Consider the following 25,786-nt stretch of genomic DNA (forward strand, 5'->3'; position numbering starts at 1 on the left):
AAAGAAGTGGAATCAGAGATGAGGCTGTTTGCAGATGATGTTATTCTGTACAGAGTAATAAATAAGTTACAAGATTGTGAGCGGCTGCAGGGTGACCTCGATAGTGTTGTGAGATGGACGGTGGGCAATGGTATGATGATAAACGGGGTTAAAAGTCAGGTTGTGGGTTTTACAAATAGGGAAAGTCCTCTCAGTTTTAATTACTTCGTTGATGGGGTGAAAGTTCCTTTTGGGGATCATTGTAAGTATCTACGTGTTAACATAAAAAATACCTTTATTGGGGTAATCACATAAATATGATTGTAAATAAAGGGTACAGATCTCTGCACATGGTTTTGAGGGTATTTAGGGGTTGTCGTAAGGATGTAAAGGAGAGGGCATATAAGTATCTGGTAAGACCCCAACTAGAGTATGGTTCCAGTGTATGGGACCCTCGCCAGGATTACTTGATTCAAGAACTGGAAAAAAAGCAAAGAAAAAAAAGCAGCTCGATTTGTTGTGGGTGATTTCCGACAAAAGAGTAGCGTTACAAAAATGTTGCAAAGTTTGGGCTGGGAAGACTTGGGAGAAAGGAGACGAGCTGCTCGATTAAGTGGTATGTTCCGAGCTGTCAGTGGAGAGATGGCGAGGGAGGACATCAGTAGACGAATAAGTTTGGATGGTGTCTTTAAAAGTAGGAAAGATCACAATATGAAGATAAAGTTGGAATTCGAGAGGACAAATTGGGGCAAATATTCGTTTATAGGAAGGGGAATTAGGGACTGGAATAACTTACCAAGGGAAATGTTCAATAATTTTCCAATTTCTTTGCGATCATTTAGAAAAACGCTAGGAAAACCACAGATAGGGTATCTGCTACCTGGGCGACTGCCCTAAATGCAGATCAGTAGTGATTGATTGGCAATGTTTGATAAACAGGAAGTCAATTCTCAAACTTCTTGTAGAACTTCGACACCTTACTAACTTGGTCGCCCTCGTACCTAAAACACATTTCACAGACAAAGACGCTGTTGGTTTAGGTGCAAATATAGTTGTTTAGTGAGACGCACTCTGAAACTCATTGTAAGGTCACAAAATATTAAATTTAGGAAAGGATGTCGACATTGAATTATTTTTCTATCCCTCTTTCATCTTACGACAAGGGTAGACAGTTTAAGAATCCGTAGATATTTTTGCTATTGATCGAATTACACCTAAAGTTAAACTATTTTTAAACCTTATTATAGAATGTATGCAATATTCATTGTCAAAAATGCACGAGTTTTGTATAAATCTGGTCTTTATTCACAGGTTTATGCCACAGGTTCACACAGTTAGTTTATGCGCGGTTATGGGTATATGACGTGAAAGACTCTGATAGGTCGGCCATTGAGCTGCTGGGCTTTATTACCAATTGAAGGATATAAATGGGAGGCCAGAGCTAATGTTCCTCAGTACAGCTGTCGAATCGCATCGTGTGTCTATCAACCACTAACGCCACACACAATGATGTCGCTGCATTGGGTGAGTCGCTTACTTATTTCTCTGAAACTGATATCAGGCTTGGTCGTGGAGTGGTGGCCATGCACACCAAACTCTCTGATACCGACGTTAGACGGTTCGAGTCCCATTGCTTCACCATCACAATGTTAGTATACAATTTGTAATCCCTAGATTTCGTGTCAAAAGACTGGATTATTTTCATACGGTGTGGGGCCATATGACGCTGTTGACTGTGAAAAATTTCATTCTTGAGCCGTTCGACACGAGTAGGCTACGTGCCGGCATCTTTGTCATACTATCACATATCACGTCATTCAGTAACTTCTCTGGAAGGGGAGACTCATCTCACCTCATACACGACCCCGTACAGGAAGGGGAGCAGGCCTGGTGCATGTCTCTGGGGATGCGGCCCCTACTTCAAAAGACATCACAAACACGCAGCCCACGAAATCTGTTCCCGACGGATCGTGGTAACACTCTGCCAGGGCCACCTTCTCCTTCTGGAAGGACCCGTGCCGCAGTTTCGACCCTACAGCGGTATCCCTCACGCCCATAAGCTGCCAGTTCACGTCCTCTAGGCATGCTGGGTTGCGATCGCTCCCTGAAGAGAGACAGTAACGCTAGACACGCCATCTTTAGGAATGGCGTTTCGTGTACTAACAATTACGTCGTATGAGGTTGAAATTTTAATCTATATGTCTCACGGGCATGGAAATACTGGGGTATCGGTGTAATACTTTCCATTTCCGCTAGTGTATCTCTATTGAGTAATGGAATTTTCCTGGAATTTGAGTGAGATATCTTGTGAATGATGAATATTCAAACAAGGGAACACAAGAGTGTGCTGTCAGTGGTGGAGATACATCGGATGAAAGCAATGAGTGGCTTTCAGGAGCTCATTTACAGCAGACACCAACCTACACAGTTACATTCCTGGTAATTGCCGTCCCTCCACACGTTATTAATAGTACATTATTCTGTGCATGTAGTAATGGTTCTCCTCCCGTCTCTTCGGACGCTCAGTCTACCGCAATAATTAGCATCACACTGGACACCGTCCTAGTGCCGTACCCGTCATCGGACGTTGGCGATCTTAGGCTTGTTCTTGTCTGTTCCCCAGTCAAGACGTGTGGGGTTCCCATGATCCCTCCTCCCTCGATCTCCCGTTGTATAATTAATAGGAGGAGGGCGTCCCATGATATGTGCACAGTGGGAGAGCTTGTTGATCTTAGGAGCCCTGCACAATTCTAACTCCTCTACCCAGCAAACCACGGGAGACCCACATTTCAAATGCTCCTAATCTTTCCTCACAGTCCAGAACACTGCTCCGAACGCCACAATGCGGGACAGACAGCACCGTGCTATCCTGCACCTGCTCCCAGCGCTCGTCTATCCTCTGTATCGGAGCTCCATTGACCACAATAATGTATTACGTCTTCTTTAAGCTCACGTTTAGACGAAGGTTTCCACATGTTTCCACCACTTTCGACAAGACCTGCTGCATGTCGTCAGTCAATTTCTACAGCATTCCTTCATCAAAGAATATGCGTACAAAGTGTGGTAGGAGGCCACGGTGATGGTGCTTAGGTCATAACACTTTAAAGACTATTCCTGACAATTTTCATGTATAGAGTTAGTATGTTCATCTCTCCACTGACAGCTAGTTTCCAATGTTTTCATAACACTACTAATTGTCGGACTCGACCCAGAGCAAATCGCGCCCTCCTGTGTTATTGTTGAGTCAAGTAATCCTGGCGAGTCGCGTATACGCTGAATGGGTCTTACCAGTGACCTATGCGCCTCTGTTTTACATCCTTGCTGCGACCCCTAAGTACTGAACTTGTGGTGATCCACATGCGCTACTTTCACAACACGGTAATTAATATACAAGAAAACAGCGGGATCAGAATATGAGCAGACAATGCTTTCTGAAATGTAGACAGTCACACGCTGTTTCGCCCTGTTAATTGGCCTTACATCCGTAAAGAGCGCTGCAGTCGCTTTGTCCTTGCTTGAACCCTGCTAGTTGGTCCCCTTCCTAAACACAAATTTAATTCTATCAGACCAGTTTGAATTTTGAAATTGAAATTGTGTGCAAGATAACCGTAAAGAATGCTTTCCTCAGCTTCTGTTCATCACATGTCAAGCTGACTGGCCCATAGCTATTCTCTTTATGTTTATCACCTAATCCTTTGTACACTGGGGACTCTGTAGAAACTCTGAATTAATTTGGTATAACTCCTTCATGCAAACAGTCAAGTAATGCTCCAAGATAAATAGGTAGTTATGGCCAACTTTGACACATTTACAGAAGATGTATCGTAGAATACTAGAGGAAAAGTTGTAGGTATTACTGGCATTTATGTTCACTGTTTCGAGACTGAGGCCTCGTAAACTTGTCTATGCTGTCACTTGTGTAAAATATCCTGAACCGTCAGATATTCTAGTAGTTTGACTTTCTGGGGCAAGATGTCCCTAGCATCGATTTTGTCCTGCCCCTGTTGATAAAAGCACTTCATCAAGGTGGAAGAAAATTAGTATTTTGAAGTTGGGTAACCTATCGGCAGTAAGTTTTCTTTTAACCATTCAGAAGTTATCAAAAATAATATTATTTTAATTAGCCCATAAAATGATTGAATTGTGTGTGTATCATCTGATGGCGGATTAAGGTGGAAGAGCAGTCTGAACATGAGCTAATTAACAAGGTATGGCACAACATTAAATATGTCAAACTTCTGGGTGTGAAACTCGGGAAGATCTCGATGTTTTTTTTTTTGCTTTACGTCGCACCGACACAGATGTATCTTACGGCGACGATGGGATATGGAAGAGTTAGGAGTTAGAAGGAAGCGGCCGTGGCCTTGATTAAGGTACATCCCCAGCATTTGCCTGGGTGAAAATGGGGAACCACGGAAAACCATCTTCAGGGCTGCCGACAGTGGGGCTCGAACCATTACTGGATAGTGGCCGCACTTAAGCGACTGCAGCTATCGAATTCGGTTTTCGAAGTTTTAGTAAGCATGTAACTGTCAGGGTGTCCGTATTTCTCTAAAATTCATGTAGGCCTTACCCTCTTTCCTTAATTCAGAGAACGTAACCACGTAATAAGTAATGATGTGGGTAATACACTCCTTCTGCGTTAAGGGTCTGTGATTCAGACAATTGTGAATAACGTACGCTACTGCCCCAACAGAGCGCGTATTGTAAATAATTGTGAACTAGAATCGAGGGTTCGAGTCTTGTCTGATGTAAAACTAGAAGCTACAGCTGCTTCCAATTCTGTGTATTTTTGTAAACCCAAATATAAAGTGAACTTCGGTGTTCGAGGCCGGACCTAGGTAATGTCCTCTGGAAGCTGCGACTTCTCCTCGTGAAGAATGTGTTTTCGATTTGTAAAGGCCTATGGGTCATCAGACTGTGATAGAGCGGAATATTCGGAATAGACTGTTTTAGCAAACATTGCTTGCGCACCCATTACCCGTCACGCAATCTGCTACGTGGAAATAACTACAATCCATGCTCAGTGAGAATACAGGACGAGTTCTCCGTGCAAGCCACTCCTACCTAATTACTTGGACTAGACGGGGCTGAAAACGTACTGTCCATAGTTTTCAAGGCTCCGTTTTGGAAATATAGGCCAAGACAGGGAAGACATGTGGCAAGGGATGTGAAATGGTCAGATCATTTAACAAAGAAATTAAGGCCTTAAATTAATAATAAGAATGTTATTTGTTTAACGTACCACTAACTACTTTTTAAGGTCTTCAGGGACGCCGAGGTGCCGGAATTTAGTCCCCCAGGAGTTCTTTTTACGTGCCAGTAAATCTTTCGACACGGGGTTGTCGTATTTGAGCACCTTCAAATACCAGCGGACTGAGCCAGGATCGAACCTGCCAAGTTGGGGTTAGAAGGCCAGCGCCTTAACAGTCTGAGCCACTCAGCCCGGCGAGGCCTCAAATTAGCATGTAATGATTCAACATAAGATTTCATAACTTTCCAGTATAGCTGTTTAAAAGTTCGGTTACTTTAGGACACAAATAACTACTGAAGTATTTGCTAGCTACGCTGGTGTTTACTGTTCCGGGGTATTTGGGGATCGTAGAGGTGAAAGAAGGTGCCGGGTGAATGGGTCTAACTACAATATCAAAGTTAATTTAAAACTTTAACAAAGGTTATATTTCTTTAGAATTTAAAAAATCAACAAATAACAATACAACAGGTACAATTAGCAATTTTGGAACAAGTCAATGAAAATACAATATTGGTGAATTCGACAGGTCCTGGGCTTCGAACCCCTCGCTTTACAATGCTTCAGCTCCAAGCTCAAATTTACATGTTAAAGAAGACCACTTTAATAAAGAGCAGAAATCCCCTAATTCAAAGAGCACTTGCTGTTAAATTTGCAATATCTAGCCTCCCAGAGGCATACTTTACAATTACAAAATTTGAGAAAGAGCTAATAGGCTCTCCGTTTCCTTTCAGCCTCCTCGAGGCAATATCAGAAATCGTACACTCTCTGGCCTTCCATGGCCCAACTTACAATGTGAAACAGCGGTATCTTGTACCCAACCTACAGGGCCTTTGCGGAAAAGAACAGGTTAAGTAAAATGGCCCAAAACACAAACTGAATGGAGGCGTTCAGTGCTCCAAGATAGTGAAAACTTAAAAACCTAAGGTGCACTAGGCCGGTGAAACAGGGACTATTCCCAAACTACTGAGGTGACTCGTATAAGGGTAAACTAATATATTACGGAAAGGAAGAAGAACAGTTACAAACGTAGTCACCTCAGTCCAAGATGAAGGGGAGCTCGAGAGGGTACTTCACTCTCTATCCCCGATTTACAGTTAAAGATTTTATGACGTTTTTACATTAGCCGTCAGAAGTTACATTTTCAGAAAAGTATGTTACATAGTTGATGATTCGGACCTTTCTCTCTGGTTAAACTGCGGAGCTAGCAAGAAAGAAAGAAAGAAAGAAAGATGTTGTGTGGCCATTACCTTGTAGAAGCTCTAGCAGCTGACGAAGAGGCCTCGCGCCTCCTGCTTGACACACACACTCCCGATCAATTGGCCAAGAGACGTGGAAATCCGCAGTTTATAAGCCCTCGGGGAAAGTTCGAGACCATTCAAGATTAAACTAGCCACACCCTCTCATTTTATTAGGTAATTTAAAAGTTGCATACAAAATCGGAGAAGAAGGCTGTGATAGGTTGAAAATTAATTACAGAAATTTGGAATTGGCTAGATTCAAAACTGGCGGAAAGAAAGGATAAATGTTGCCAACCCAAAATAAATGAATATCAATTAGTAAAAATCTTATGAATACAAAACTTCTTTAAATCAAAAGTTCTTTCACTTCGCACCAGGGTGTATGATCATAGTTTTTAGTAGTGACATCTATGGAAGAATGTATAAACTTCTTGATGAATGGCAAACAAAACAAGTAGAAATATAGTCAGTTCAGGAAACTTCACAATAACAAAATTATATCATATTTTAGTGATGGCATCTTCTGAGTAAATTTATAAGCTGGTCTAGTTCCAATTTCACACTTTCACTAGTCGAGGAGTTCTTTTAGGCGCTAGATTTAAATGCGCGGCGTTGGGATGTACCTCCCGGTTCATTTACATTTTCATGTTCACCGCTATTCCGACGTAGATTTTTTAGCGAATAATACAAACATATATTATTACGGTCTAATCTTTTCATGGAGATCTATCTGTCGATACTAAGTCTCTGAGGTTTTATGACTTGCAGACGATCACTGAAGACACTATTAGCAACACTACTGCACGTTACAAGAATTATCACATACCTTAGCGATCGGTAATCACAGCCAGCAGGAATATCTGTTATTCATGCTGAGGCCTGTGTTTTGCCCTTTCACCGTCTGGTCCCGATGTCCTGCCTCTCCGCAGTAGCTGCAGTGGGGGAGGGTGTCGAATCCACTTCTTTGGGGAGAATTTTCTCGGAGTTGGTGCTTTTCTCTTCTGAGCCTTACTTGTACTTTTAGGCGTTGCACTTTTTGAAGGAGAAGATGATGATGGTGTGATTATTGGCAGAGGAGGAGAAACAGAAGCCGGCTCCATAAGATTAACACTTGAGATGATTGGTGGTGGCGTTGCTGGAGCAGTGAAAAATGTTACGCGGGACATAGTATACCTCTCTTATGTTCTGATACCAAATGAGATACGTCTGTCTATGGATGCTAAGTCCTTGAGGTTTGATGACTTGCGGAAATCAGGCGGCGATTCTTCCGGAAGGATGATGTAGAGTACTTCATCAAAAACTATGCATTTCTCTGTCAGCACTTCACCAGGGAGCTCTTTCGTATACATGAAGTGATGTATGTGGGTTATTTATGCAATGTCTTCCATTCCAGCGTGGAACTTGTTTTCTCACTCATAAGTAGGAACTGTTACATTTCTGGATTCTGTGCCATAGCGACAGGAATAATATAGCTAGAAATCTGACAACTAATACGGGTGACAACAGTTACATCTTCAACAACTGCACTTTATTTCGGAATGCTCTCTTGAAGCATCCAAAATACAAATCAGGATGAAAGTTCCTGGGTCCCACTGGCAAAAATTAAATTTTGCAACTGCTGGTCTTCCTGCCCTAACTCTCCATATGAGGTATCTCATTAAGGCGTTATTATTTTGCCCGACACAGTTATCAGCATGGAGTTCTAAATGCTCCTCACCTAATGAAAAAGACATGGCATGACAAGGGATAAGACCCGCAGTACAAGCTTCTGGACAAAACAAATTTGTTAAGTGGTTCACATGCTAGCCTGTAAGAAAGGAAATGGGTCAAACTCGTTGCGGATCGTATGGTGAGTGCACTTGTTGGGCAAAATCAAAAGTATAATGCGTTGAGCCTACAGCTATGTGGCGCAAGAGACAATCAACTCTGATGTTTTCTTTTTTTCCTCCTCATCAGAAATTAACAGTTTTGCTATTACAGTCTGATTTCTTCTACAAGTCATACACACATCAGTCTTTATTTTCTGAACTACTATGTTACTGCAAATTGTACGCCAGATTGAATACCAGGACGAGAGTGATACAGGAATTCTCTCTAATGATTTACAACTGAAGAGTATAATGTGTGAACGTACTTCTTAGTCATGTCTGTTGGGAGAAGCATCAGATCACTTTTCCGCATTGTAGGGGCCCGGCCTGGCATGACAAAGTGCATTTTGTTCACTGAAATTGTTTTACGACCATCAAAAGGAATAGATTTTATCTGAGAAGTCTTTAATACGTTTCGGTGAATTTTGGGCTACAACCTTTCTTTCTTGAATTGTTCCTTTAAATTCTTTATCTACTTAGAGCCACAAGCGAATACAAATTGAAAGAATGGCTGACACACCTGCCCTTTGAAGTGATACATTGTGTAACTATTTTTCCTGTCATATTTTTTCTCTCAGTAGCTGTCGTCATTGGCTGGTTTTGTACTAATGCAGTCATCTCACCTATCATTAATATGTGGTGGTGATTGACATGTTCTCCCCAATTGTAATCCGTTCCTGACATTCTACTCTGGAAGAATGGATGAAGCCACAACACTTGTTTACAAATTCTTTAACCTCCTCCGTACATTTGGAGACTGTTTGAACTTTGGGAACATCATGTATCCTGAAACTCGTCTGTTCAGAAGGTTCACTTTCCTCACCACAATTTTCACTTTCAAAGTCACTCTCAGGAGATTGTTTTAAAGCTTTCATTTGGTGCATCATTAGTCCCTGACACAGTGAGAATTATTACTGCTTACTTTTTAACCGAATATATTTTAATGTTTTAAAAGACTTAAATTCACAACTATACGAATAATAAGGAGAGAGTCACACTACGAAATACACCGGAATACTGCATCGGTATCGGAAATTTTGGGAGAAGACTGGATGTTTATGCCGAGGTAGGCTTTATTCACCATAGGATAAGGTATCCGAGTAATTTTATCTTATGTTCGCGCTGCTAAATGAGCGCGAGGGAGTAAGTTTGTGGAGCCTCGCTTACGATGCGAAGAGTGGTCCCTTTCCTTATCCTCGCACATACATACTTAGAAGTAAGTTCATGAAGCTCTCGTTACGATAATTAACAAATAATCAGGACGAAGTACATTAATCCTGTGCGAATACCTAAAACTGTGGAGGGAAAGAGACGATTACTTTACAAAGGAAAATGTTTTGCGCAGTGCTTTGGTAACTGACCACCAAAGTTTTCAAAGTAGGCTGACGATTTAAGGTAATGTGTTTGTTTGACTGAGGGTGGACAGCGAATGAACCTGAAGTCAGTATTCTGCTCTAAACTACCAAATTTTCCATCATAACCTCCTTCAGGAAGTCATATTCGTCATAGTTAACTTCTGAACTCTGTACTTGTTCCAGATTCTTTTGCCCCTGACACTAGCAGTTTCACTGGCAGGAACATATCAGTATTCATCACCCGTGGATTCGACATTGCACGTTACTGTTCGTGGAGAGAAGGACGCCCATAATAACTGGAAGATAACGGTAACGTATATTCTCAAATACAAAGTTCTGCCCCCGTGTTGGATGGATAAAATTGTGTGTGATTAACTTGGTGTTTTGTATTCAAAATATGTGCATGTGCCACTCAAATTGAAGCCAACTTTGAAACCACAGCAATACAGTTCGCGGAAATAATCTAATAGGTACGTGATATCAAAATGTATCAAACCCAGACCTGCTTTTCGTGTGCTAACCACTGACTACTTTAGTAAGGGACAACGAATTGCAGTGAAGTAGCACATTGCAGAAGTAATTACTCACATTTCTTGTGTAACTGAAGGAACAAACGTGCATTTAAAATTATATCTGCCCTGTACCTAATCTGTTTGAACGAAGTCAAGCGTCCTGCTAGTTAGCGATCTCGTCACGGGATGCGCTAGAAATTAGTAGTTATAGTTCACAGACACTGTGACATTTCACACAGGTTGCCTTTGTGACAAACAGCATATGTTTAATTTGTTAAACAATATCGGTACTACAGAAATTGTGGAGATATGCAAAATAGATGAGGGAGAAACTAGTACTTTCCTTTAGCAAATCATTCAAGGAACATCCGTGTGGCTGGAAATACCTCCCCGCTTTAAAGTCTCACAGTGCAGATGGAATCCTTGAGAAGAAACTGTAACGTGAAACACATCCGACCTGTGTATTTCCGTTCTATCGTACATTCTTTGGTGCGCCTGTTTAATTTGTGCATTCTACAATTATTTAAAAGTGTGATATGTAATTATTGCGCCGTGGCTGAGATGAACGCTATTGGTCCCTTGGAAATCAGTACTGGCGCGCATGCGCTGTATGTTCCTCCCTGCACTAGAGTTCTGTCTGGATGTGTGCACGTTCGGCGGAATGGAGGAAAACCTAACCGATATTTAAGGCAAAGCCTTAATTTCTAAATGTTGGAAATTATTTTATTTTCTTCGTTTTCCTTCCGTGTGCATAGTAGTGGCGTGGGTTATTATTTGCTTACGTCTGTGTGCCGGTCTTCAACTGAGTGCTAGGTGAAGGTTTAGATTACTTTGCTAATATTCATACAGGCTGATGTAAGTAGTGTCAAATGTTTTAAATATTTGGAACTGGAATTGTACTATCGGTTTGGTTTATTCAAGAAAATATTACCTTAATCGCCCCATATGTGCATCATGCCATTTACGATGCCACCTCACATTAAATTGCATAACCACGATTTTGCCCTCTGTTAAATTTAATGTTAATGTGCAATTTGAATCATACAATCTAATATAATTACTATTATTTTTATTATCTGTATCATGGCGGTTGGTAGAGAGTTGAAAATTGATTCTCCTAACTGTTAAATTTTCTTTTCTTAAGCGCTCACCAGAACAATTCACATCCCTGTTTTCTCTCTTCTTGATTGTGTACTCTGTAGCCTTGCGTGTAGCAGCATTACAGTTCGTGCGTGACTTTGTTCTGTAGTTTTGCTGGAACGCTCATATTTTCCATTAAAATTTTATGGTCGTATGGGGAATATTTAAGTAGGCTATGATATTTAAAAATTTTATTTTATTATAAAGCATAACTGGCTTACATTAATTTCAATTCTGGACGCACTGTGCGTTGCAGAAGTAATGTGGCCCTGTTATCGTGTTTATTACAATTATTGCAATTGTAATGTGAGCTTTGATTACGTTGAAACAAATTTCAAATTCATTTATGTAGATTTATTTGATCCAATTAACTTAAATTCAGTTATCAGGAGGAAACAATTGTTGCAGGCCAGTATTTCATATTTACTTAAGAATTCTTTCGGTTATCCAAAAATTAGTATTTTCTTTAACCTTTGTTAAAATGGATGACCTATTCAAATTCTTCCAGTTTCAAGTCATTGTAAGTTAAATATATTTCTGTTTCCGCCTTAAGAAAGTCTCGTAGCATTAGTGACTTGTGAAGTGTAAATTTTTATTTGACACTGGCCTTTTACCTCTAAATAATTTAAAGGCACCTTCCATATTTTGATTATGCAGCTTACTGCACCTAAGGTAACTAACATTTGTTTCCTGTTCTTGTATTTGATTGTTTGGACAGTGTTGGTTTTGAGTGTCCTCGGGACGTTGCAGTAAGTTGCTACAACATAGTAGTAAGCTGCATTTATACTTCGTAGACTCCGTAACATTTCACACAGGTTGTCTTTGTGGCAAGCAGCCTATGCTAGGCCCGCATAGAATTTGTTAAACAATATTCATACTACACTGGTTGTGGAGACATGGAAAATGCATCAAGGAGAAACTAGTCGTTTCCTTTAACAAAGAAACATCCGTCTGGCTGGGAACACCTCCCTGGATACGCTCCCTGCTTTACCGTAAACCCTCCTAGGTGTTCTCAGCTCAGATAGAATACTTGAGAAGAAAGAACTCGGTGGATATCGGGATGCCACTTTCCTGAGATTCAAGAAGAGGTCCACATAGGTTATATCCACTGCTAAACTGAGTGGAGGCGTAAGGAGTATTAAAGCCTAGCGTTACCTACTGCTAACTGCATGGAGCAGTAACTAGTAGTCCAGTCAGGTCATACCTACTGCTACACTGCACGGAGCAGTAACAAGTAGTCCAGTCAGGTCATACTTACTGCTACACTGCATGGAGCAGTAAAAAGTAGTCCAGTCAGGTTATACCTACTGCTAACTGCATGGAACAATAACAAGTAGTCCAGTCAGGTCATACCTACTGCTACACTGCATGGAGCAGTAACAAGTAGTCCAGCAAGGACATATCTACTGCTAAACAGCCTGGGGCTGTAAGAAGTAGTACAGCCTTGTGATATCGACTGCTAAACTGCCAGGAGCCGCACGGAGTAGTCCAGCCTGGCGCTTTCTGGTGCTAAATTTTCTTGAGCCATAAGAAGTATTACAAACATGTTATATCTACTGCTAAACTGCTTGGGGCCGTAGGAAGGAGTCCAGTCAGGACATATCTACTGGTAAACTGCCTAGGGCCGTAAGAAGTAGTACAGCCATTTGTTATCAAATGCTAGACTGCCAGGAGGCGCAAAAAATAGTCCAGCTTGGCGATATCTACTGCTAAGTTGCATGGAGCCGTAGGAAGTAGTCCAGCCTTGCGATATCTACTGCTAAGTTTCCTGGAGCCGTAAGAAGTAGTCCAGCCTGGCGATATCTACTGCTAAAATGCCTGGAGCCGTAAGAAGTAGTCCAGCCTGGTGATATCTACTGTTAAAATGCCTGGAGCCGTAGGAAGTAGTCCAGCCTGGCGATATCTACTGCTATATTGTCGGGAGCCATAAGAAGTAGTCGAGCAAGGACATGTCAAGTGCTAAACTGCCTGGAACCGCAATAAATGATAAAGCTTGAACATGTCTACTGCTAAACTGCCTGGGACCGCAAGAAGGGGTAAAGCCTGAACATGTCTACTGCTAAATTGCATGGAGCCGTAAGAAGTAGTCCAGTCAGGACATACCTACTGCAAACTGCATGGAGCAATAACAAGTAGTCCAGCAAGGACATGTCTACTGCTAAACTGCACGGAGCCGTAAGAAGTAGTCCAGTCAGGACATAGCTACTGCTATCTGCATGGAGCAATAACAAGTAGTCCAGCAAGGACATTCTACTGCTAAACTGGCTGGAGGCGTAGGAAGTAGTACAGCCATGTGATATCTACTGCTACATTGCCTGGAGCCGTAGGAAATAGTCCAGCCTGGCGATACCTACTGCTAAACTGCTGGGGCCATAAGAAGTAGAACAGCCATGTGATATCTACTGCTACATTCTCTGGTGCCGTAAGCAGTAGAACAGCCATGTGATATGTGCTGCTAAACTGCTGGGGCCATTAGAAGTAGAACAGCCATGTGATATCTACTGCTACATTGTCTGGTGCCGTAAGCAGTAGAACAGCCATGTGATATGTGCTGCTAAACTGCTGGGGCCATTAGAAGTAGAACAGCCATGTGATATCTACTGCTACATTGTCTGGTGCCGTAAGCAGTAGTACAGCCATGTGATATGTGCTGCTAAACTGCCTGGAGGCGTAAGAAGTAGTCCAGTAAGGACACACCTTCTGCTACACTGCATGGAGCTGTAACAAGTAGTCCAGCAAGAATATATCTACTGCTAAACTGCCTGGGGCCGTAGGAATTAGTACAGCCATGTTGATATCTACTGCTAAACTGCCTGGACCCGTAAGAAGTAGTACGGCCATGTGATAGCTACTGCTACACTGCCTGGAGCCGCAAGAAGTAGTACACACCATGTGATAGCTACTGCTACACTGCCTGGAGCCGCAAGAAGTAGTACAGCCATGTGATAGCTACTGCTACACTGCCTGGAGCCGCAAGAAGTAGTACAGCCATGTGATAGCTACTGCTACACTGCCTGGAGCCACAAGAAGTAGTACAGCCATGTGATAGCTACTGCTACAGTGCCTGGAGCAGTAGGATGTAGCCCAGCGTGAACGTATCTACTGCTACATTGCTTGGAGCCCAGCCTGAACGTATCTACTGCTACACTACCTGGAAATGAGCCTTCTTCTATAGTACTGCATTTCCCCAAGTGATCTCTCAAGCTCTCCCTGATTTTCACTGTAATTGGCTGTTGATTTCCTCCACCACTGGTATTACTTGTGGTCAGCAGATGTTGATAACTTTCAGTTCGTCGTCAATCTTGTTCTTTAATATTTGAAAGCAAATTCCTAAACACAGTTACGTAGTTTCTTTACCTGGGTATTACGGTCACTGAAGCCGGACATGGAAAACACCAGAATCCCCGTTTAATAAACAAATGGCTTGATTGACGTGTTGTCCCTTTTTACAGCAAGGGAATGATGTGCAGAGAGACGGACATTCCTTCACTTTTAGCACACACGAACAATAAACCTGCCATTTTCAATGTCATATCTAAGAATATGGAACTAACAGCATTGTTACCCGTAAGTTGCCACTATATGGTATGGCGAAAAGTCCAATAAAGCAGCAATAACCTTGTGACGTGCGAGTGAGTAAACACAAGTGTCAGTGTGAGGAGGACCAGCTCACAGTGAACCTAACTTTCTACGTCTAAAGTTTTCGAAATTTGTTACAGGTTGACACGCGACGAATTACTTCGCCCGATAACCAGTATGAGTTAGACGTCAATGTGTTCCAGAAAATGTCGTATCTTAACTCAAGTGACATTCGGCACATGGTTTTGTTGACGTCGGTACATCCACCAGTACACGGTAAGAATAGAACTCTTTTCACAGTTGGTATTCCAGTGCGTGTCTCCTCCGTGTGCAGGTAACAGCAGTAAGAGAAACGACCGACGCCTCTAGAGCAGGCAATCCTAGAGTTTCAGGTGATACAAGACTAGGAAATGTACTCACCAAGGAAGTAGGGGAATTTGGGTAGCTAGGAAGTAACATAACCAATGGCAGAAGAAACTAGCAGAACATTTATCGAAGAACAACATTTGCTAAAGGAAGCCTTCTTGTAAACGAACGTTCTCTCACCATAAATATACAATTCGGACAGTCGTTTGTGGAACATATGTCTGGATCGTGAGACTGCATGAGATAGAAACATGCTTATCAGAGAAAGGGAATAGAGGTCTTTGAAATGTGGTTTTACGGAAGAAGGCCTAAGGTAAGCAGTGGAAACTCGTGTCATTGCCTCGAGGTTGAGCAGTTCTTTCCAGTAGCACCCCCAATGAATGTGAGCGTATTTAGCTATATACCTGCAGTCCTGCCAAATTCGTGTGGAAAATGTGTGGGCCCACTTGCATTGCGCTAACCGTTACAGTTCGTAGCTTAAGGGGAGATAGCACGAAGGAAGAGCGGGTGACAAGGGAAGGAGAACAGCAGCAAAATACAAGGTGCGGTGGGAGGGGAAGCTCCGAAAAACAGGTACGCTAAGGGCAAAGGGATCAAGTGAAGTATCCGTGAGTCAGCGCTCGTAAAATACAGATGGAAATAGGGGGAAATGAAAGTGTTAGAGGAAGGTGGGAGATAAGTGGAAGGAGGTACGTTCAGTAGAGGATAGGAAGAAGGCCTAGAAAAGGGCCACGAGAAGGAGAAAACGGAGGAGGAAGTAGGATCTGTAATCATCATGGAAGACTAGGGAGACTAATAGGGAAAAGGATCTAATGAGGTGGATGGGGTCGAGGATCTGGTCATTGAGGACTCCATAGGTAGGCTCTGGGAGAAAGTGCGTGCAGGAAAGGGAACCCAGGTATACCAGAGGATAGGAAGAGGGCGTGGAACAGGGCCACGAGAAGGAGAAAACGGAGGAGAAAGTAGGATCTGTAATCATCAGGGGAGACTAATAGGGAAAAGAATCTAATGAGGTGGATGAGGTCGAAGATCTGGTCATTGAGGACTCTATAGATAGGCTCGGGGAGAAAGTGCGTGGAGGAAAGGGAACCAAGGAGTTGAGGAAAGAGGAGGGTATAGATTGTGTGGTATCGGTTCGAACAACGTATGGCAAGCAGGAATAACTACCAACATAGTATGGGATCTTGTTATGCAGTTGAAGGGAGAGGAGAGTATGATCATTGGGATACTCAGTGGAGGGGTACTAAGGAGTAGGTACGTGTGAGTCTTTTAGTGCGTGTGTATGTATAGCTTAGGGGTGAGATATAGGAGCGGAGGTGTGAGTACAGCGACAGGAAAAGGTTGTAATGAAGTAATTCAGTATTTACCAGATGTTATATAAGGGGTTGAATCATGGCTAAAGAGTGACATAATGATACGCAAATTCCTTCCGGAACTGGAGTGTTTATTGTAGAGATAGGATGGGGAGTATTTGTACGAATGAAAGAAGAATGTGTTAGCTAATAAAGAGTTAAAGGTGACAAATATGAAGTTCAAGAGATCAATCAATCAATCAATACTGATCAGCATTTAGGGCAGTCGCCCAGGTGGCAGATTCCCTATCTGTTGTTTTCCTAGTCTTTTCTTAAAGGATTGCAATTATATTGGAAATTTATCGAACATCTCCTTTGGTGAGTTATTCCAATCGCTAACTTTTGGGGTGTACAGACATGAATAAATTGATGCAGACGTGAAATATTTAATCATATAATCAGGGATGTAGGCTACTTCACAGAAAATAATGTGATTGTAGTGATTGTTCTAAATTAATAAACTGTTAACTCGGAAGGTGATGCGAATGGCAGAAATTTAAATTAATCTGGGACGAAGAGGTGGATCAGAAAGTATTTTGAGAAGATACGATGAAAGGCGGTATAGATGATCACGAAACTCTTTTAGACGTAGCTAGGAACAAATGCGATAAAACAAGGTTATAAAAGTCAAAGAGTAAATTGATCGGTATTAACGAATAGATTGGATTGGTAAAAGTTCATATGGTTATGGGGAATTAAGGTGGTGTTTTAAGAGGAAGTACAACCTTTACTTACAACAACCAGTAGGAAGATGGAAGACTCGCTTATACCGTCAGGGTCGGAAAAGAACAAGTGGTAACCCGGTCATTCGCCTCTTAGAAATGCAAGGGATACCGTTTGTGTATTGTACTGTCCACTCGGCCACGAGTGACAGATTTGATATTAGAAATGACGTAGAACGTCAATAGTTTGGTGTTGTGAACACGGAGAACTGCGAGAAGGTCAGTACGTAGAGTAGGGAGTCATGTACGTTGTGGCCCTTACATTCCTTTGTGGTTCGACCAAAGGAGACCTGCAGAGAACAAACTGACTCTAGAACTCTGAGATTAATTAAACGTTTTGAATAAGATTTATGATTTTCTTCCACTTTAAGCTGACTCTGACGTCGAGGAAGACTTAATATGGTACTCGGGCTTCGGAGTCTCCCTAAGAAACACGTGGTGCTGGGAGAGCTCACTGCTCGGTGAATGCTGGGATTGTACCTATTTGTCTTCCCTCTCCAAGCGACAGTTCATACGTTCTTGGGCTCACTACTGCAGGAGAGGAGGAGCAGGCCACATGTTGCTAAATGTGTTCCAAACACGTGACTCTCCGAAAGTTTCGAATGAAGACTTCGAGCACACGTCACCACCCGGGAACCAGCTGGTTAAAATGTGCATGTCCTTTTAGTTACAGATATTTCCTCAGCTCAGAACTCTCAAACTTATGTTCCCCTTGTCTTCCAGGTCAGACCGAAAATAAAATCTTCGGCATAACATTTGTAACTTACTTACTTGGCATCAGCTCTAAGAGAGACGATTTAGATCTTGCTGTAAAACCAAGGTTACTTCCGGTAAAACTGGCACCGCAATTTAGGTCCTGTGTGAAAGGGAACTACGATGTAATATGCCCGTTGATATATAACTCTGCTTCGAAAATACAGTAACATCAACTGTAAATATCTTTATTTGTCATCATTCTGGGTTTTAAGCTTGTAATTCTGTGTAAAAGGAACTGCGCACTTTGAAGAATGATAAATCAAACGAAATGGACCCTTCTGGAGCAATATTATCATAACGAGTAATGTTTCCACAAGTCTTTACACGAAAGAGAGAAACACATACATTTTCCAATTCTTGGTGTAGAGCTCTTTTCAAACATATCCATTTTTTGAAGTAGACATTGTCGGTGACCGTGAAATAATTCTGTACGGATTTTATGTACACAGATTCTGATAGATTTTCAGGATTATTGCTTATCAGAAATTAACTATTTCCTGTGTATTTTTGTTTTTGGTACCTCGACGTCTCAAGAAGTGGAGCCGGTCACAATTTCCACGACTACACCAGCTACAAGTACTACTCAAAAACCGAAGACATGTCCTCATCCAGGTGAGTTAAGCAGATTATCAGCGAAGAGTGTACGAGAGACCAGCATACCTGTGTCCCTTGGAGATATGCATCTAGAGGAATATTCATTTATGGCTGTCATATTAGAAAAGGAACCACCCTTTCTGTCAAGAAACGTTCTAAGTATAGGTACTTTACGGCCGAAACAGGTTCCAAGGAGGATCTTCAAAAGACAGAAGTATTCAGTCAGCAGTATGTAAAGATTGTTGGTTACAAGGATAATGTCCAGATAGAGGAGGAGACTAATACTAAAGAAGTATTGACATTTACAGCAAGATACGTTAGTTAAAAACTATAAAAGCGGCTGGAATTGATAAGGTTTCGGGGGATATTTTAAAGACGATGCGTTGGGATATAATACCATATCTGAAGCATGTATTTGATTATTGTTTCCAGGAAGGAACTTTACCAAATGAATGGAGAGTTGCTATAGTAGCCCCTGTATATAAAGGAACGGCTGATAGACATAAAACTGAAAATTATAGGCCAGTCAGTTTGACATGCATTGTATGTAAGCTTTGGGAAAGCATTGTTTCTGATTATATAAGACATGTTAGCAAAATTAATAACTGGTTTGATAGAAGGCAGTTCGGGTTTAGGAAATGTTATTCCACTGAAGCCCAACTTGTAGGATTCCAGCCAGATATAGCAGATATCCTGGATTCAGGAGGTCAAATTGACTGCATCGCGATTGACCTGTCCAAGGTATTTGATAGGGTAGATCATGGGAGACTACTGGCAAAAATGAGTGCCATTGGACTTGACAAAAGAGTGACTGAATGTGTTGCTGTATTCCTAGAAAATATAAATCAGGGAATTAGAGTAGGCGAATTTTTATTTGATCCTGTAATAAATAAGAGGGGAATTCCTCAATGCAGTATTATTACACCTTTACATTTTCTTATATATAGGTAAAGGATATGCGTGAAAGAGTGGATCAGAGATAAGGCTTTTCGCACATGATGTTATTCCGTACAGAGTAATAGATAAGTTACAATATTGTGAGCAACTGCAAAATGACCTCGATAATGTTGTGAGATGGACGGCGGGCAATGGTATGATGATAAACGGGGATAAATGTCAGGTTGTGAGTTTCACAAATAGGAAAAGTCCTCTCAGTTTTATTTACTGCGTTGATGGGTTGAACGTTCCTTTCGGGATCATTGTAAGTACCTAGGTATTAATATAAGGAAAGATCTTCATTGGGGTAATCACATAAATGGAATTGTAAATAAAGGGTACAGATCTCTGCACTTGCTCTTGAGGGTGTTTAGGGGTTGCAGTAAGGATGTAAAGGAGAGGGCATATACGTCTCTGGTAAGACCCCAACTAGAGTATGGTCCCAGTGTATGGGTTCCACACCAGGATTACTTGATTCAGAAACTGGAAAAAATCCAAAGAAAAGCAGCTCGATTTGTTCTGGGTGATTTCCGACAAAAGAGTAGCGTTACAAAAATGTTGCAAAGTTAGGACTGGAAAGTCTTGGGAGAAAGGAGACGAGCTGCTCGACTAAGTGGTATGTTCCGAGGTGTCAGTGGAGAGATGGCGTGGGAGGACATCAGTAGATGGTGTTGTCTTTAAAAGTATAAATGATCACAATATGAAGATAAAGCTCGAATTAAGGAGGGCAATTTGTTGAAAATATCCGTTTCTAGAAAGGGGAATTACGGATTGGAATGTTTTACCAAGCGATATTTTCAATACATTTTCCAATTTATTTGCAATCATTTAAGAAAAGGCTAGGAAAACAACAGATACGGAATCAGCCACCTGGGCGACTGCCCTACATGCAGAACAGTAGTGATTGATTGATTGATTGAATTCCTACATATGAATAAATTTCCCTCCATGGGAAGAGTAAATGGAGAGAATTTTAATCACAGACAAATCTTAAGTTGGCCTTCCGTATCACTTATAAAGAAGTATTTTCGGCCGTTTCCCACTCAAGCGAGGGATCAGAAATAACTAGGAAAGTAACGTAGACAGTTTCACATGATGTATATGTCACGAGGCAAGAACTTCCCACATCACAAATGTTTCACAGATGTAATGCTCATCGTGTAGTTTCTACGGTTAAGACTGTTTAGGTGCTGCATTCTGCAGAACGAGTGCACTTGTTGTAGGAGAAGAAACGAGAGTGTCTTTGGTCCGAAGTGAATGCGAGGCACCGTGAGTGTTCCATGGCTGAGCGAAGTCCCCTCACGCAAACAACTGTAGGCCGTGGGTTCGACAAACCTCAAGGTGACTGCGTGGCTCCTGAGTTTTCCTCGAGACAAATATCTGGGTGTGAATCTTTAGCAAGGTACCGTTCTTTCCTACTGTGACGTTATCTGAGTTTGTGTCACGTTGTAGGGGAGGAAAGCAACAAGAAACTACTCCAGTGTAAGTACTAGGGATACATACTTGCTTATTTATAGTTTCCAGCTGAAATGCAATGCATCCACAATTTAGCAAGGATCCTGCATGATGAGGGCTCGTCTCACTCCTCAGCTTCTGGATGATGTGAGGAGCCACTAACTCTACGTATTTATTGTACCCGTTCCTCGAACAGCAGATTGCAATGGAACAGAAGGAATTTGCGGCTCAGTTCACGGTGTTGAAATGATGTGACAGTAATGTGAAGTATTAAAATCCTGACCCAAACCCGGACAGAATGCAGTAAAACACTGACGCCGTCACGAAACACCTTGTTGATGAAGTCTCCTTTTTTGTCTGCGCTATCAAGGAAATAAAATATCTGCATTGTTCCTTCTCTAACGTCACCGCGATGTGACATGGACACAGTATCTCATCTCCGTTATTATCCGTAGTGTCGTATCCCCGCCAACAGGTGAGACGCCGAGCGGTGAGTGGAATCACCTGGTGGCTAAAAACACCACCAAAAAAGAAAAGGAATATAAGATGGTAAAGATATAGGCGTTAGGTAAGTTGGTTGTTAAGATTTGAAACTCATATGATTTCATATATATATGTGCGTATATTGACAGATGATGTACAAAGAATATACACGCGCAATTGAAGTCGGTATTTAGTGTGACATACTGCAAGTAGCCGTCCTTAGAACGGCTACTCCAAGTAAATGCAAGTGGACTCTAAAACATTAGAGTACCACAGAAATGCTAAAGCGATTTAAACGGAGTATCGTGGAGTCCCACAGAGATTCCTCAAGCTTTAAGTTGCCAACTACGATAAAACCCAGAAGAACTAGGGCTTATATCGAGAATCGAAGTATGAATGATGAATACCAAATGTTGGCACCACCGTTATAACCTGACGTACTAAGAATTATTCTAAGCAGCGAGACCTCCTGAAGAATAGATCGCGATTTCCTGACTTGAGCGCAAGGCAAGGCTTCCAAAGCGAAGACTAAGCAATAAGAGGCTTGTTCCTTCAATTACAACCATATTTAAAGAAACTAGCAATATGTTATGAGGGTATCCCTCCTCTTAGATAAAGCCTTTCTGGCTTCCTATTGGTTCTACCACCTACCCCATGTTTCGTAACTCGCATTCTCAGTACGTGGCAATTTTTATTGTCATGTACTCGCCTTCTCGCCTTTAACCCTGTCCTCATAACATTCCTCCCCCTTTCTAATACTTGTCATCATAAACATTATTCTCCGTCTCGTACCACTTAATTGGGTGGCCCTTTAAATTTAAGTATGGGATCCTTCAAACCACCCCCTTTCATGCTATCTCCAGACTATAGGTGGTCACTATTGAGATAGCCCGTATCCACTCCTTGCCAGACCTCCTGAACTCACAAGGCTCTGTTTTTATCTTTATTCCTTATGACCCCAACACATGGCTGCTTAGACAGCACGACAATGGACTGAGTTTTCAAGTAATCGCTATGTACTACTTATGCAATGCTACTTGATGGACGTTCGTGTCCCTGGACATGACAGTAGTAAGATCAATTTCTATGTTACGTAATCGATGGAAAGTTGCGATTCCTACTCACATCACATTTTACAGAGAACTTAATTTTAACTCTGATGACTGTTTACATGTGAAGACATGCACCCTATAACAGAACCGTGAATGCTTATGTCCCGCCGTCTTCCAGGTTTAAGAACACAAACATACAGAAAGACGTATGAAACGAATAATTATCAAGATACTTTACTCGAGTACACACATGCGAAACTTGGTGAAGTACGTCTCTATGTCACGTCATTCCGTTCTTTCTCTGTCGCATCCCTGGACACTCGAGGACTCTGAGGTAGACAGTGGTCATGCGCTCGGTAACAGTTATTAGTTTACTCGGCACATCTCAGTCGCCCCCCCCCCCCCCCCCCCACTTTGTGGAGAAAACATTCCATGTTTTCCGTCTGAAACAAGGAATGATGGGAATTATTAAGACAAGCAACTTGTACAGGGGGCCAACCGGGGTGTACTGAGGTGTCGCGCTCATAGTTCCTGCGCTGAATGTTTTACTGCATTCTCAATGAAAGCCTCAAAATGTATAAGTCATCTCTGTCGAACTTGTAACTCCCAATCGCCACTATTGCCACAGTAAGTGTGGGTTCAGGTCATTCTAAGATGACAAGAGTTGCCTTGGGTTTCTTTCACAGTATTCTCATAATTTGGCCTGAGAACGTCGGTTCTTCCAAAACTGGGATTCCGTGGACCATTGCTGATGTTCCCAGTTGTATCTGTCATGTGTGATCCCGTTGTTTCTACTCTGACGTACAAAAGCTGCATTTTATGACTAAAAAGTCGAAGTGAGGGAGAAATGCAGTGTTGCCAACCGCTCAGAGTTACAATTTCAAATCTTCCAAACGGCTGGCGTAATTCAACCAAAATACGAACCAACGACCTGGTGCTGCCGACTACTTTGACTAAACACTGTACGTTGGAGAAAAGCCCCTCTACATTAAGGTGGCTCCAGAATTATTAATAGTGAGCAGATGGAGGTGCCAACGAAACTGCAGCTAAAGTCGAGAAGAAATAAACACATCTCTTACTCACGATACTCACTCTCTTCTTGCCGTGAAGGGGTGGGGCAGGCCCCTCTCAGTCCCAGTCCCAGCATTTGCCCTAGCGCATTAGTGTTGTCTTACTGCGCCTCCACGTGTTTCGTACAGCAGTAGGAGGAGGCTGTCTGCGGAAAGGACACCAACCTGACTTCCTGATACAAGTGTCATTTAATCAATCACTACTGATCTGCATTTAGGGCAGTCGACCGGGTGGCAGATTTCCTATCTGTTGTTTTCTTAGTCTTTTCCTAAATGATTTCAAAGAAATTGGAAATTTATTAAACATCTCCCTTGGTAAGTTTTTCCACTCCCTAACTCCCCTTCCTATAAACGAATATTTGCCCCAATTTGTCCTCTTGAATTTCAACTTTACCTTCATATTGTGAACTTTCCTACTTTATAAGACACCATCCAAACTTATTCCTCTATTGATGTCCTCCCACGCCATCTCTCCACTAACAGCTCGGAACATACCACTTATAATACCAATATAAATGGTCCGTTATTGGACATTATAAATTTTCCAGCTAGCTCATTCTTGGTTGCCAGCGTTTCGCCCTCGTGTGCCAGGGTGGGCTCATCAGTTGGTACCTAGCACACCTACCAATACGCTGGCTAATGCATACCGTGGAGGCCACTGCGTAGGCTAATTGTAGCCACAGGCAGTGCCAATGCACTATGAGAGACTTAGTCTTCATAAATTGATGCCTGCTTGGCCATCAGATGATATAGATGTTGATTCCCATAGCGAATCTGAAATATTTGTCCTGAATGAGCAAATTTATAATATCAATATAAATGGTCCGTTATTGGACATTATAAATTTTCCAGCTAGCTCATTCTTGGTTGCCAGCGTTTCGCCCTCGTGTGCCAGGGTGGGCTCATCAGTTGGTACCTAGCACACCAAGAATGAGCTAGCTGGAAAATTTATAATGTCCAATAACGGACCATTTATATTGGTATTATAAATTTGCTCATTCAGGACAAATATTTCAGATTCCTTATGGGAATCAACATCTATATCATCTGATGGCCAAGCAGGCATCAATTTTTAGTGATGAGACAAAGTCTCTTAGTGCATTGGCACTGCCGGTGGCTCCAGTTAGCCTACGCAGTGGCCTCCACGATATGCACTAGCCAGCGTATTGGTAGGTGTGCTAGGTACCAACTGATGAGCCCACCCTGGCACACGAGGGCGAAATGCTGGCAACCAAGAATGAGCTAGCTGGAAAATTTATAATGTCCAATAACGGACCATTCATATTGGTATTATAAATTTGCTCATTCAGGACAAATATTTCAGATTCCCTATGGGAATCAACATCTATATCATCTGATGGCCAAGCAGGCATCAATTTTTAGTGATGAGACAAAGTCTCTTAGTGCATTGGCACTGCCGGTGGCTCCAGTTAGCCTACGCAGTGGCCTCCACGATATGCACTAGCCAGCGTATTGGTAGGTGTGCTAGGTACCAACTGATGAGCCCACCCTGGCACACGAGGGCGAAACGCTGGCAACCAAGAATGAGCTAGCTGGAAAATTTATAATGTCCAATAACGGACCATTTATATTGGTATTATAAATTTGCTCATTCAGGACAAATATTTCAGATTCCCTATGGGAATCAACATCTATATCATCTGATGGCCAAGCAGGCATCAATTTTTAGTGATGAGACAAAGTCTCTTAGTGCATTGGCACTGCCGGTGGCTCCAGTTAGCCTACGCAGTGGCCTCCACGATATGCACTAGCCAGCGTATTGGTAGGTGTGCTAGGTACCAACTGATGAGCCTACCCTGGCACACGAGGGCGAAACGCTGGCAACCAAGAATGAGCTAGCTGGAAAATTTATAATGTCCAATAACGGACCATTTATATTGGTATTATAAATTTGCTCATTCAGGACAAATATTTCAGATTCCCTATGGGAATCAACATCTATAACATACCACTTAGTCGAGCAGCTCGTCTCCTTTCTCCCAAGTCTTCCCAGCCCAAACTTTGCAACATTTTTGTAACGCTACTCTTTTGTCGGAAATCGCCCAGAACAAATC

The 25,786-nt window shown here is 42.1% G+C and overlaps 1 long non-coding RNA gene across 1 annotated transcript; it reads left to right on the forward strand.

Moving 5' to 3' along the window:
* The first annotated feature begins 1,489 nt into the window (after positions 1–1,489).
* Positions 1,490–18,715, forward strand: LOC137502900 (uncharacterized). Its single transcript, XR_011018909.1, has 3 exons — positions 1,490–1,503; positions 9,878–10,003; positions 18,656–18,715. It is a non-coding gene; the product is annotated as an uncharacterized lncRNA (long non-coding RNA).
* The last annotated feature ends 7,071 nt before the right edge of the window (positions 18,716–25,786 follow it).

This window comes from Anabrus simplex, chromosome 13 (genome assembly GCF_040414725.1).
Source record: "Anabrus simplex isolate iqAnaSimp1 chromosome 13, ASM4041472v1, whole genome shotgun sequence".
NCBI classification, from domain to species: Eukaryota; Metazoa; Arthropoda; class Insecta; order Orthoptera; family Tettigoniidae; genus Anabrus; species Anabrus simplex.